General features: G+C 42.6%; 1 pseudogene; it reads right to left on the bottom strand.

Moving 5' to 3' along the window:
- Positions 1-12,346: 12,346 nt before the first annotated feature.
- On the bottom strand, positions 12,347-13,287 carry LOC110299232 (glyceraldehyde-3-phosphate dehydrogenase pseudogene; annotated as a pseudogene).
- Positions 13,288-13,914: the final 627 nt, after the last annotated feature.

The raw sequence follows: 13,914 nt of genomic DNA, 5'->3' as shown, positions 1-13,914 counted from the left end.
AGAGTTAATGAGGTCACAGAAGAGGGACTACCACTGACTCTCTACTAAACTATGTGTTTTCTCAACATGTGTCAAACATCTTTTGCAACATATAGAGACTATTACAAAAAAAATCTTAGTCAAAATACAGAGAGAAAGTGACCACAGGATGTCCATTCCCAGTTGATATATCTACAACACAATTCCTGCATCTAAGGCTTGTGGAGGATTGAAGAAGAGGGGCCAGAAAAATTGTAAGAGACAGATGAACAGGAAATCTTCTGTAAGACTGTCTCCTGAAATAACAAGTTATACCCACAGTTCCTCAGCAATATGGTTATGTAACAAAACCTGAACCATGGCTATAACAATTGGCATGTGAACATAGGAGGGGGAGATGTCATGGGACACCCCCCCCACACACACACATCCACAGAAAAAGCACTCCAAGCAAAGGAAAAGAAATAACAAGATGTGGAGAGAGGGAGAATTGGTCATTCCAGGGATGAGCTCGCTAATTCATTATTCAGTATCAAGTGGTCAGCCCTGAAGTCACATTCCCAGCAGCCACACTAAGGAGGCTCAGTAGGCTGGAGTTATATATTTAGAGAATGTGTGCATGTAACAGCAATTTAAAACAGTATATGGTTCCTAGAGGAAGCAAAGAGGGCACATGGGAGGATATGAAGGAAAGGAGGAATGGTATGATTATATTTTAATTTTAAAAGTATATTTTGCAAATAATAAAAAATTAAATGCCTCAGATGAAGAAGGCAGACACCAGCATGTCTATTCTCCCAGAGTGCTCTGTTCTTTCTCCTGGCAGTGTGGTGTTTGTGCCTTCTCTGCACTGCTTGGCTGGCCTCACCCCACCTTGTGGGCTTCTTTGTACCTGCCAGCTGTTAACACATTTGCTGTAAGACTCCTTGACTATAAGTCGATTAGCAAGGCCGAGGTCAAGGCACTGTGCTGCTAGCTCTCTGGGAGGATGTCTCCCTTGCCTCCCCTTCTCTGTGTGAAATCTACCCCAAACTCTCCATCCAACAGAGAACTGTGAACTAAATCTTAACTGTCAGACTTTTTAAGTCTGCAGAAAAGTTCCATAGTCTGTTTTTCAATAGATTGTTGTTGTTGTCATCGTCTTTGGAATCTATTCCATGATACCAATCAGAAAATAAAGGGAACTAAGATAGCCTCAGATACATTCCCCAAGCTTTGCCTGATTCAGTATGCCTCACTCAGAGATCCACACTGGGGTATTCAGGAGATTCCAAGTACAGCAGGTCTCCAGGAGGGTTTTGCATGCTGAGATGAACTATTACTGCCTGCGGTATCATGCACACATTCCATCCCATTCCTCCTTTGTGGGTTCTTTCATTTTCCTCCATGCCTAAAATACATGCATACCAACATACCATTGTATGTTGATACCAATAAGTTCTTGGTAATTCTGGAAAACACACAGGTATGTGGGCACACTTCCTCTGAGAGATTAAACATTGCTTAATGAGTCCAATCTACAGACAAGAGTTTAAAGGCCTTATTGCCAGGCTAGAAACAAGAAACCATGAATTTAAAAGAAATTATTTTTTTTTTTTTTTTTTTTTTTGGTTTTTCGAGACAGGGTTTCTCTGTGTAGCCCTGGCTGTCCTGGAACTCACTTTGTAGACCAGGCTGGCCTCAAACTCAGAAATCCGCCTGCCTCTGCCTCCCGAGTGCTGGGATTAAAGGCGTGCGCCACCACGCCCGGCTAAAAGAAATTATTTTTATAGCAATGGTAAAGACTGAAGATTCAAGGAAGTCATAATGGATTCTAGAGGATCATGAAGCAAGAGCTACCTAACAGCCTCTGAAACTGGGGGCAGTAGTCTATTTTTCTCTAACCTCAAACTGACAACAACTCAATGGCTCACTAAGAGGAAATGATGTAAACATATTTGATTGAAAGCCATAGTGTGTTATTATCCAGCAATGAAATATTAAGTACTGCTGTGATCGTATGGATGACTCCCCAAAACAGCAGCCAGGCAGGCACCAACAGACTTTTGTCATGAAGGCTTTGTCCCGCTTGTCTGAGATATTTTCCAGAAGCAAATCTTTTACATTCTCTAACCACCAAAATGCAGAAATATAATCAAGAAATATCTTGGTCTTCCTTCTAATCTTGAGACTGACATCTCCTTTTGTAGGAGGGTACAGCCATGGGAACCCCAGAGGAAAGGAGCAGGGCGCATCAAACTGCATCCTCCTTTCTGAACCTGCAATTGCAGGAGACAGTTAAGTGGATACTCACAGTCAGCTATTGGATGGATCACAGGGCCCCCAATAGAGGAGCTAGAGAAAGTATCCAAGGAGCTAAAGAGATCTGCAACCCTGTAGGTGCAACATTATGAACTAACCAGTACCCCAGAGCTCTTGACTCTAGCTGCATATGTATCAAAAGATGGCCTAGTCATCCATCACTGGAAAGAGAGGCCCATTGGACTTGCAAACTTTATATGCCCCAGTACAGGGGAACGCCAGGGCCAAAAAGTGGGAGTGTGTGGGTAGGGGAGTGGGTGGGAGGGTATGGGGGACTTTTGGGATAGCATTGGAAATGTAAATGAGGAAAATACCTAATAAAAAGTAAAAAAAAAAAAGATATTTTGTCTACAAAATTACTAGTAGAAGTTTGCTTATTAGGGGCCTCAGAACCCCACATGATATTGTACTGACTATATACCTTGTTGGAATCACTCGTGGCAACCTCAACCTGAAAAGTCAGGGGAGATTGACCCCAATTGTCACATGCTGTCAGAAAGATAATCTTATGAATGGTCTATGGAAAGGCATTTGTTAAGATTACAAATTAGATGATGGTCTTGTGTTCAGAGAGGGAAAGAAAATGTGAGCATTGGTTTCTAGTAGCTTGTAGATGTAGAGGTTTGCCAGTGAGCTGGTCAACATTACCTCCAATTGTATTAGTGCCATATAATCTTGAATTGCAGTGCTCTTGGGAAGACCTGGTGTGTTACCTACACTAGCCATCCAGTGCCTGAAGCCATATGGTCTCCTTTGGAGTAACAGTTGTTCGTTTTGTTGAGAATGACAGAGGGATCAGGAAAAGCCATTACCCTGATACATATGGAAGCCATCCCAGTCACTACAGAGCCTGTTTCTCACAGCACTCGTTCACGTCCCTTAATCATACTTTATGCTCTCCAAAAAATAATGTGGAAGAAACATACATTATGTACTTAAAGATAGACCATGTGTTTTCTTTTTCTGCCAGGAGAGGAATTCCTTATTAAAATGAAAGCCTCAGGTCATCACAGGAAGCAGAAAGCTAAGATAAATGTCTTTCCCTTTCACCCTCCCCACCAAAACCCCCATATGTGCAGAATGGTCCCAATGGCCACTCAGTAAAACAGGTGGATGCACTTAACATTCACACACAGGCCATTAACTGGATGCAAACCCACAGCCAGGGATTCCCTACCAGCACCGTAGGACAGCTGATGTAATGCTTGTAACAAACTCTGAGATTTAGAAATGTCTGCCATGACGTACGGAAGCCAAAAGGACAAGACGTGGGCTATATTCCTCTCTGCATCCCAAGCTTCTCACTTCAGTCACAGATTGTTGCAATAAATGTGCCAAACGAATGCAATTACAAAGAACTACGTCTTTTCTGCAAAATCTTAGGCCGGTGGTGCCCACTGTTGGGCACGACCATCACCTAAGTCTTCACTAAAACATAAAGGTGTCCAAGATTTTCCCCTGATGCAAAACACCAGCTGCCTGATGAAGTAGCCTTTCAACATATTTAGCTCATATTGAGGAAGGATGTTTAAGAACTGCAATTTTTAATAATACATGTCTGTCTTAGTCCATTTATACAGCTATCGCAAAATAAAAATAGAGACTGATTCATCTATAAACAGTGGAGTTTTATTTATTACAAGTTATGTGGGCAGGGATTCCAGGGCCAATGCTCCAGCAGATTCTGAGCCTGGTACAGGGTCAGTTTCTCTTCCCTAGATGGCATCTTGTGACTGAGTCCTCCGGGGAATACTGGTGCTGTGGCCTTGTGTGGTGGAAAGCAGATGGGCAAAAAGCCAGAAGGAAATAGCTTCTCCACACCTGTCTATGAGTTGCTAATCATGATCCAGTGTCAAAGGGCCCATCGTAAGGCTACCATGTTGGTGGAGAAGCTTAAATAGGTGAGTTTATAAGTCACATTAAACTATAGTGATGTCCTCTCTGATCCATAAAACCCATATTAAAGAAGATTGTTGGTCAACTAATAGAAAAACATGTTAATTTAAATCAATTTTCAAGATAGATGATAGAAATATAAGGAATGGTTTTGAAATTTAGGATTTTAAAACATCCTTTCCTAAATTAATTTTGGCAAAATATTTCACAAAACTAATGAATACTGTAAATAATTTGCTTATTTCAACCTTCTCAGATTAGCAAAACTCAAGCTGAGAATTTTCAATAGAGAGAGAGAGAGAGAGAGAGAGAGAGAGATAGATAGATAGATAGATAGATAGATAGATAGATAGATAGACAATTATAGATATAGAGAAATTAGATGGACATATAGATATAAATGATAGAGATAGATGATATAGGTAGAGAAAAATATAGTGTGTGTGTGTGTGTGTGTGTGTGTGTGTGTGTGTGTGTGTGGAGAGAGAAAGAGAGAGAGAGAGAAAGAGAGAGAGAGAAGAGAGAGAGAGAGAGAAGGAGGGAGGAAGGGAGGTAGAGAGAGAAGGAGAGAAAAAGAATGTATAGCACTTTCAAACAAAACAGGTTTAGTAGGTCTTCATAACTTTGAACTCCATTCATCTGCAAAATTAATGTTTCCATAATAACCACTAATAACAAGTGTTGGCTTGAGACAAGATGCAAAACAGCCATGTGTCAGTCAGAGTATCTTGTTCTTTTCTATTAAAATAACTGAAACTTCTGGTAGTTGGTGCTTGCTCAATGGATGACAACCTGTATTTTTACAAGATACCAAGTCTTCCTCGTGCTGATGCATGCTAAAGCAGTCCAGAGCACTCCAGAACCCTGCAGCAATGAACCTGGCCGGGAGGAGGAACTGAAGCCTTGTGAGTCCCAAAACAGGATGCAACTTGATGCCCTTTAAAAACTCTGTACATACAACACACATGGTTAAGAGTAAGCTTGCTTGCTGGAAGCCACTTCTAATCCCCCCAATATGCCATATCTCTTTTGTAGAGAACAAAATGCACCCCCATCACCTTTGGCTTATGAATGCTGGGATGCTTAAAGATGTAGCATGGTGGGTTGAGTTGAGAGATAGGCTGTACTTCCAGATGAACCAAGGCAGAGGGGTTTGCCTATGAAATGAATAAAGAGAGAAGTCTGTGGGTTAAGATCGAGAAGACTAGGGAAGAGCTGACAAGTGCCAGGCATGGAAACATTTTCCCATATAATTCCAACTGTGCACTTGACTCCTGCAGATAGCCTTCTTCCAGCATAGCCAAGCCCTGACAAGAAGCAATTCACCAGAGTTAGCAAGTTAATAAACCTATTCTCCTCCTAACCTGCAATTCCACTCTATTTACAGATTCCGAATGGCCTTTCCTGCATGCATCACTATCTAGCCAACCCCCACAAACCACTATCAAATTTTAACCACTCTCTAATATTTGCTCAGCCCAGTTTTAGAAAGTAGCCTGCAAGACACGTTATCATCTCACTGGATTTTCGAAGAAGGAACAGCTTGGAGCTAGCAATAGGAATAGAATAGTAGAAGATTTCTATAGTTCCAAATAGAAGATAAATTCGTCCTTGCAATATACTCAATGGAGCTCAAGAATGAATTCTTTCTCGTTATCTAGCTGTCCAGGCATTTGAAATAGATCATTTCCTTAGCAATTCAGCCAGAACAGAGAGAATCAGCAAGTGTGCTTTGAATCTATAATATATGGATGTCTGTCACCCAGGAAAAGAATATGACTGTACTTTAGAAAGTTAGAACTTTCATTATTAGGATACTTCCAGTTCTGAAGAAAACTTTTTTCCAACCCCACAGTGGCGTCTATTAGTTAGTATTTGAGGAGAATTAAATTGGTGTGTTTTCTGGTACACAGTTTCAAATCAATAGATGTATCCTCTTCTCCACCCCACCCCTATATCAAATATGGAGGGTTGAGAAGTTCCTATAGGAAGGTGTATTTTAATAGACTGTGGAAAGAAGGGTTTGTCATATTACAGAAGCAGGGGACGACGGGAATCTGTGCTGCATTGAGAAGAGGCAAATGTGAATAAGTATGTAAGTGGAGTCCAGGGGAGCAATCATGAGGCTGAACGCACTTAGACATTTAATAAGTGAGTCTTATGTGCAAAGAACATCTCTCTTTGAAGAAATCAAGCTACGAGGTAGGGTGAAGAATATCAGTGAACATATTTCTAGCAACATATGGACTATCCCTAGTCTTTCTTTATACTATGAAATGGTGTGCCTGGAGATTTCCACTCGCTTAAAAAGAAGTGGGGATCCTCCTCATTGCTGGCCCGGTGTGCTCACAGCAGATTTTCAGGTCATGTGGCCCTGATCTTAAGATGTGGAAGTTCCAGGAATGATTGTTTCGCCCAGCAGCTGTTCTTCACAAAGCCTGCCACCATTGAGGACCTCTGAAAAAATACAATATGGCTCAGAACAAATACTAGGCCAGCAGAGCACAATGATCTTCTCCCAGAGGCCATAGAGAAACTTCTGAACTAGGTGACCTGGCCCACCATTTCTGCAAACTGAAAATACCTTTAAACAGGTTTTTAAATTTTTACTTATACCTAGATACATGTGTGTGCATGGGGAGGGAATGTAATCTATATGTGCATATAATCTACTACATATATAGTAAGGCTGAGTTCTCTCATTTGACAAGAAAAGACAAAAATCATAGGATTATATTCTCTGTCTTACAGGGATGTCATAGAGAAACCTTGACTGAAATATGAAGGATAGTGATTAATGGCCAGTGTTTGGCTGTAGAGCAGGCAGACAAGGTAGTATGGTGCATGAGTCTTGCATTGAGCAGAGCTGCACATGGAGCTGAGGTGAGTTCATTATCTCCAGTGCAGCAAGTCCATAATTAAGGACTCTGACAGAATGACTATTTTCCATAAATAATTTTCCCATACCTTCCCCTGGCCACTTCTGGGACTCGGTGTTCTATTTCTGTAAAAGTCCATTCTCTCTCACCTCATTCAGAGAAGAGAACAGAGATGAAAATAACAAACCCACGTATGCACAGTGGGAAGATTCTCACTCATGGTTTCTATTTGCACCATACACTCAAGTGGTAAACAGCATCTTCAAATTACTTTGTTGTTGAAAACATGTTTTACTTCACAGTTTCTGTCTTACTTTTGAGACCCTAAAACATCTCTAATTAGAAATGGTGAGTGGGTGGGTTTGAAATTGAAATGTAAATGAAGAAAATATCTAATAAAAAATATAAAGAAATGGTAAATGTTTAGCACGGAAGTATCTACCTACTCCTTTTCAATATGTCCTTCCCTCTTTTAGATAATCTTCCCATCTCCACGTGTGTTTTATAAAGAAAGTGCCACTCAGGGGGATCAATGATCATATGTCAAACCACACAGGAGATGAGTAAGAAGGAGAGGTTAATGCTCTGATCAAAAGTCTTCCCTCACTACCAAATGTATCTGCAAATGAACATTGGGTACCATTGCTCCGGACCCTTTCACAATGAGGAAACACAATCCTATCAAGTCTGGATTTTGTTTATTTTTTTATATAGATTTTCTTTAGTAATTCTTCTTTCAATGTGACAACTGTCATTTCTTTTTGCTAGCAAAATGTTTCCTGTCACGGTCTACTTTTTCTTTGGTATGTGTGTGTGTGTGTGTGTATGTGCAGTGTGTGCTTACATTCAGAGGTCAAAGGAAGACATTGGATATCCTGCTTTATCAATCTCCAAGTTATGCCTTCAAGGAATGATCTCACACTGAACTTGGAGCTAGGCTAGTGGCCCACAAGCCCCAGTGAACCTCCTGTCTTCATCACAGAGTGCTGGGATTACAGGCTCTCAATGCCACAACCCCCTAACTTATTATGGAGGTGCTAGAGAATAGAACTCAAGTCTTCATGCTTGTGCAGAAAGCACTCTTATTCCCCGGAGCCCCCTTTAGGCCTCAGTCCACTCTCTCTAAATTTAATTTTTCAGCCCTGTGTCTTTAAAACCTGCACCATGGCAATTTTCAGAAATGTATAAATAGTGAGAGATCTGAGGAGCTGGAGTGGGGAACAGGGGTTTCTGTTGAAACAAAGAATGAAGATATGGGCTTCCTCTGGTGTCTTTTGGGAATACTCGTTGGTCTTGTTCCTTGGTGCTCAGAATGAATTAAACTACCAGAAGAAAGAATCTCTCAAACTGGTTTTCCATTTTTCTGGCCACTCTTCTTTGGGAATCACTGGCTTGCACATGCAGCGTGTCTGGTGCACCTATCTCATGCCCAACTAAGGATGTATCAGCTGCTACTTTTTTTGTTTGCCCGTCCATCACACATGTTTTTGAGGACCTCTCTACATATCAGGCATTATTCAAGCTATGGGAGTGACAGAGATTCAAGAGAGGCCCAGTCCCTGGCCTCAACTTGCTCACAGTTTGCAGGGGCTGTGAATATAGCAGCAAACTACATCACAGGCTATGTAATCATCTAGATAGGTCCAAAGGATGCTATGAGCATAAAGAGATACCTGCTGATACCTTGCCCAAGAAAACCTTCCCTCCTGCATTAGCCATAGTGATTTACAGGAACAAAGGGTTCAAGATGTCCCAGGCAGGAGGTTCACACACACACACAGGAGGCAGCAGGGGAAAGGCACCATGGCTGGGGACTGCCAGCTTCCAAACGCTGACACCATTGCATACACTAGCAAGATTTTGCTGAAAGGACGCAGATATAGCTGTCTCTTGTGAGACTATGCCGGGGCCTAGCAAACACAGAAGTGGATGCTCACAGTCAGCTATTGGATGGATCACAGGGCCCCCAATGGAGGAGCTAGAGAAAGTACTCAAGGAGCTAAAGGGATCTGCAACCCTATAGGTGGAACAACATTATGAACTAACCAGTACCCCAGAGCTCTTGACTCTAGCTGCATATGTATCAAAAGATGGCCTAGTCGGCCATCATTGGAAAGAGAGGCCCATTGGACATGCAAACTTTATATGCCCCAGTACAGGGGAATGCCAGGGCCAAAAAGTGGGGGTGGGTGGGTAGGGGAGTTGGGGGAGGGTATGGGGGACTTTTGGGATAGCATTGGAAATGCAAATGAGGAAAATACCTAATAAAAATATTTAAAAAAAAAGAAAGAAAACACCATTCACATTGACAGCAGTGCTTGCTGATATGTGAGCTGCACACCCTGATACTGTGGCCAGTTTCAAGGCTTCAAAAGTTTGCAAACACCCTTTTGCTCAATTCCAGAATGTTAACTTCACCTCGCTAGAGTGGTTCCACAGTCATTCTCCTGTGAGAGTGGAGTAACACCACTCCAAACATCTGCCCTGACATGGGTCCTTCTCAGAACCTATTGATTAACGCCTTCTTTGTAACACCACTCTTGGTTTTCCCACAAATAACTAGTTCACCGTGTTTGTGTAGGAGGTTCTAGTTCACCACACAAGAAAAGCAAAGGACCCAGAATTAGACATCTGTCAGCCATGCTATGTAGTGAACAGTGATATAGGGGATGTGTTAAATTACTTCTTCCACATGTATTCATACATAAAATATCACCTTATGCTTTATATAATCATATTTTAAAATGACATTTCATATGTGCAAGAATTCATTGTAATCCATTTTGTGAGACTGGGTCTCAACATGTAACTATGGCTGCCTTGTAACTTGCTATGAGGACTTGAACCCAGACATCTGCATACATCTTTCCCCAAGTAATGGGATTAAAGTCATGTGCTACCACATCTGTCTTATTTGGGATTTTAAAATATGTAAAATAATTGGACATTAAAAAAACCATCAAAGTGGGAGAGGAAGCAGTATGCCCACTTCAGTAATGGCTAAATTTACCTCGTTAATTCTCAGAAAGGTTCATTCATATAAAGGAAGATAGCCTTTATCCTGTTCTTGGGGCATTAATAGATATAGATATTTTTAAGTTTGAATATTATTTCTGTTTTGGATACTATCTGAAGGTGTAAGAAGCAACTGATTTAAAAGGAATATTTTAATGAGTTTTTTCAGAAGCTAGAACCTGTTCTCTAGGTGATAAAATCAGTCTCTTGATTGCCTGCTTTAGAAAATGCTTTCATAGCATAAATGTGCCCCATCCCTCCAGGAGGATAGCAGTAGAGCCAGCATCAGTACAATTTGATTAGAAGAGTGACTTTAACACAAGAGCACTCTGAAGGCCCACTGCGTGCATTTCCACTTTGCTCACATAGAGATGGGGTGTGACTTAAGGGAGTGTTCTGAAGAAGACCTTTGCTTAAACAATGAATGGTCTCAATTTAAAATGTAACTGAACCAAGCGTTTATGCTCTAGAGGGCTTATTTCCGGCCAGTGGTGCTGTTTCAGGGGGCTAGAGATCTCATATGGGGTGAGTCACTGGGGGCAGCTGCTGATCTGATCCTATACTCCCTGCTTCCTGGTCGGCAGTTATGTGAGCCTCCTCTGCTATAACTGTTGCTCCCATGGACCACGAACAAAAAATAAGTCATTCATCCTGTAAAATATTTCTTTCAGCATTGTGGACATAACAAAGCAAACATGACTAAGAACAAGCCCCTAAGGTAGTGCTCAATGGCTTGCTAGAATGGCCTTGCACAACTTTAGTTCCATGGCAAAGAGAAAGGATGACTCTCCATGACCTTTGCAGACCTGCAGAGTGGCTTGCATTCCAGCTAGAGTGGAAGACCTCCTTGTGGAGCTCCCAGGATGCAGTTGAGTGCCACATAATAGGGTCTGAAGGTTGCTAAGAAGCTCTCAGAGGCAAGAAGAATCAATGCTTAGGACCTGTGTCTGCTGTACTTTCTGCCTCTCTTATATGACCTATGTTTGGTGCACACTCCACAGAGGTGGCAGTGGAGAACCATGAGTCAATACATTCATATCCCTGTGCATACCCACACCATAGTATGCACTGAAGCACAAAAATATAACACACTGGGTTTTCCTCATCTCTCTGCTTGCCGTGGGGGCTCTGAAGGGCAGCTAGGACTCAAAGGGTCAGAGGGCTTTTCTGTCAGCTAAAGAAGCAATCCTTTCTAAATTAAACACCAGGTGTGAAGCAAGCCTCCGGCTTTGTGTTCCCCTCTGCTGTGCGTACACAGAAATGCCTGCACAAGTGCAAGATAATCCATGCATAATTCACCAGGCTACGCTCTCCAGATGTGCAGTCACCCCTGGCTTCCCCTGACAGCTGGGCTTTGTTTTTGGAGACACAATATTGGCCACAGCCAGATCTGACTCCAGCATGCCAGCCTGCCTTGCAACATGACTGTGGCTGTCTGTCTCTTGTCTCCTGGCCCTGTCCAGCAAGTCCCCCACTCCCATCTCATCTTCTGTTGCTGTCTGGACTCCTCTGACCTTTGCCTTACAGGGACTTTTCCTACTTCACTCATCATACTTTAAAGCTGAAATTGAATTTACCTTCACAGTGTAAACATTTCTCTTCCAGTGTGGAGGATTTATGGTTTCCTTTGTCAGGCCTGTGAGGGGCCTTTTCCAAGGCTGAGAAGAAACTTCTGGGGGAGACTTAAGATTATAATTTGCTTTAAAGCGAGAGAATTATAGATGAATTATAGACTAGCAGGTTTGTCCAAGGGACAGATAGTGCAGCTATAACACTCAGTCACTATGTGCCTCCCTATTCTTGTACCAACTGTGTGCAGCCATCTCGGCAGATGTCACACAGAGCCTTAAAGGAAGACAAATGGAAAATGCCTATTCAGGGTCGATCTATGTTCTGTTGTTCTCCCACAAAAATGTCCCACAAGAAGGACCTGAGTTATACACTTTACTGGAAGTTGCCTCATTTATATTTCTTCCCCAGGGTCCTTAGGAGGTCACCTGAGCTGGTTTTATTTTATTTACCTATTTATCTACTTATCTATTCATCTATTTATCTATTTATTCATTTTGGGGGGTGGGTGCAGGGAACTTTATTGATGGTATTCAAGAGAGTAGGGAGGGCTCCCTAGGCCCCTCCTGTTATTATGGGGGTCTGGGATGGAAATTGTGAGGGAGATGCTCAGTGTTGGGGGCTGAGTTGGGACAGGGACTCCTCAACAATGGAGGGCCTCTCTCTTGCTCTCAGTGTCCTTCCTGAGGAGGTTGGTCTAGGATTTCTTACTCCTTATAGGCCATGTAGGCCATGAGGTCCACCACCCTGTTGCTGTAGCCATATTCATTGTCATACTGGGAAATGAGCTTCACAAAGTTGTCACTGAGAGCTATGCCAGCCCCAGCATTAAAGATGGAAGAGTGGGAGTTGCTGTTGAAATTGCAGGTGACAACCTGGTCCTCAGCATAGCCCAGGATGCCCTTCAGTGGGCCCTCAGATGCCTGCTTCACCACCTTCTTGATGTCTTCATACTTGGCAGGTTTCTCCAGGCAGCATGTCAGATCCACAACAGACACATTGGGGGTAGTAGCATGGAAGGCCATGCCAGTGAGCTTCTGATTCAGCTCTAAAAGCTTTAATTCAGCTCTATGACCCTGCCCACAGCCTTCACAGCACCAGTGGAGGCAGAGATGATATTCTGAGCAGCCCCATGGATATCACACCACAGCTTTCCAGAGGGGCCATCCACAGTCTTCTGAGTGGCAGTAATGCCATGGACCATGGTCATGAGCCCTTCCATGATGCCAAAGTTGTCATGGATGACTTTGGCCATTGCGGATAAACAGCTGGTGCAGGATGCATTACTGACAATCTTGAATGAGTTGTCATATTTCTCGTGGTTCACACCCATCACAAACATGGAGGCATCGGCAGAAAGGTGGAGATGATGATCCTTTTGGTTCCACCCTTCAAGTGGGCCCCCAGCCTTCTCCATGATGGTGAAGACACCAGTAGGCTCCATGACATGCTCAGCACCAGCATCACCCCATTTGATGTTAGCGGGATCTCGCTCCTGGAAGATGGTGATGGGTTTCCAGTTGGTGACAAGCTTCCCATTCTCAGCCTTGACTGTGCCATTGAATTTGCTATGGGTGGAGTCATACTGGAACATGTAGAACATGTAGTTGAGGTCAATGAAGGGATCGTTGATGGCAACAATCTCTACTTTGTCAAGTGGAGAGCAGATGGTAGCCCTGGTAAGCAGGCGTCCAATATGGCCAAATCTGCTCATGCTGACCTTCATCATTTTGTCTACGGGATGAGGCTGGCACTGCACAAGAAGATGTGGCTGTCTCTGGAACAGGGAGGAGCAGAGAACTTTGTTTTTCTTCTTCTCTCACTTAAACAGACTTGCTGGGATTGTTATGAAAATTAAATAGATATGTCATAAAGTGCTTAATTTAGTATCAGCCAACATTAAATGTTCTTTCTTACTCCATTTTATTATTTACTTGGCACTGCAGTTACTGCCTGAGTCCTTATTTTTAGCTATAAAAATACTGAAGCCTGGACTCATCCCATGTCATAAAGTTGGGCCCCAGGAGCCCAGATAAATTTATAGGCAGAGTATCTGAACTCCAACTCCCAGACTTCATGCCAGTCTACCTTATCCTTGTCTCTTGGTTTTCCTTATGAAAATTAGCCTTGGGATCCTGGAATTCCAATGTCAAAGTGAAGCAACAACAGGAGCTATATTCACAATATAATTTTCACCACTGCAACATCTGCCCATGGGGACAGACCTACTAGTGTTCTTTTAGGATCTTAACTGTTCAAATTTTGTTTGAAGAAA

The sequence above is a fragment of the Mus caroli genome, unplaced genomic scaffold (assembly GCF_978045245.1).
Source record: "Mus caroli unplaced genomic scaffold, Mus_caroli_1 scaffold_8, whole genome shotgun sequence".
Lineage (NCBI taxonomy): Eukaryota > Metazoa > Chordata > Mammalia > Rodentia > Muridae > Mus > Mus caroli.
Note: the sequence above shows the minus strand (reverse complement) of the source record. Positions and strands in the feature narration are given on the sequence as shown.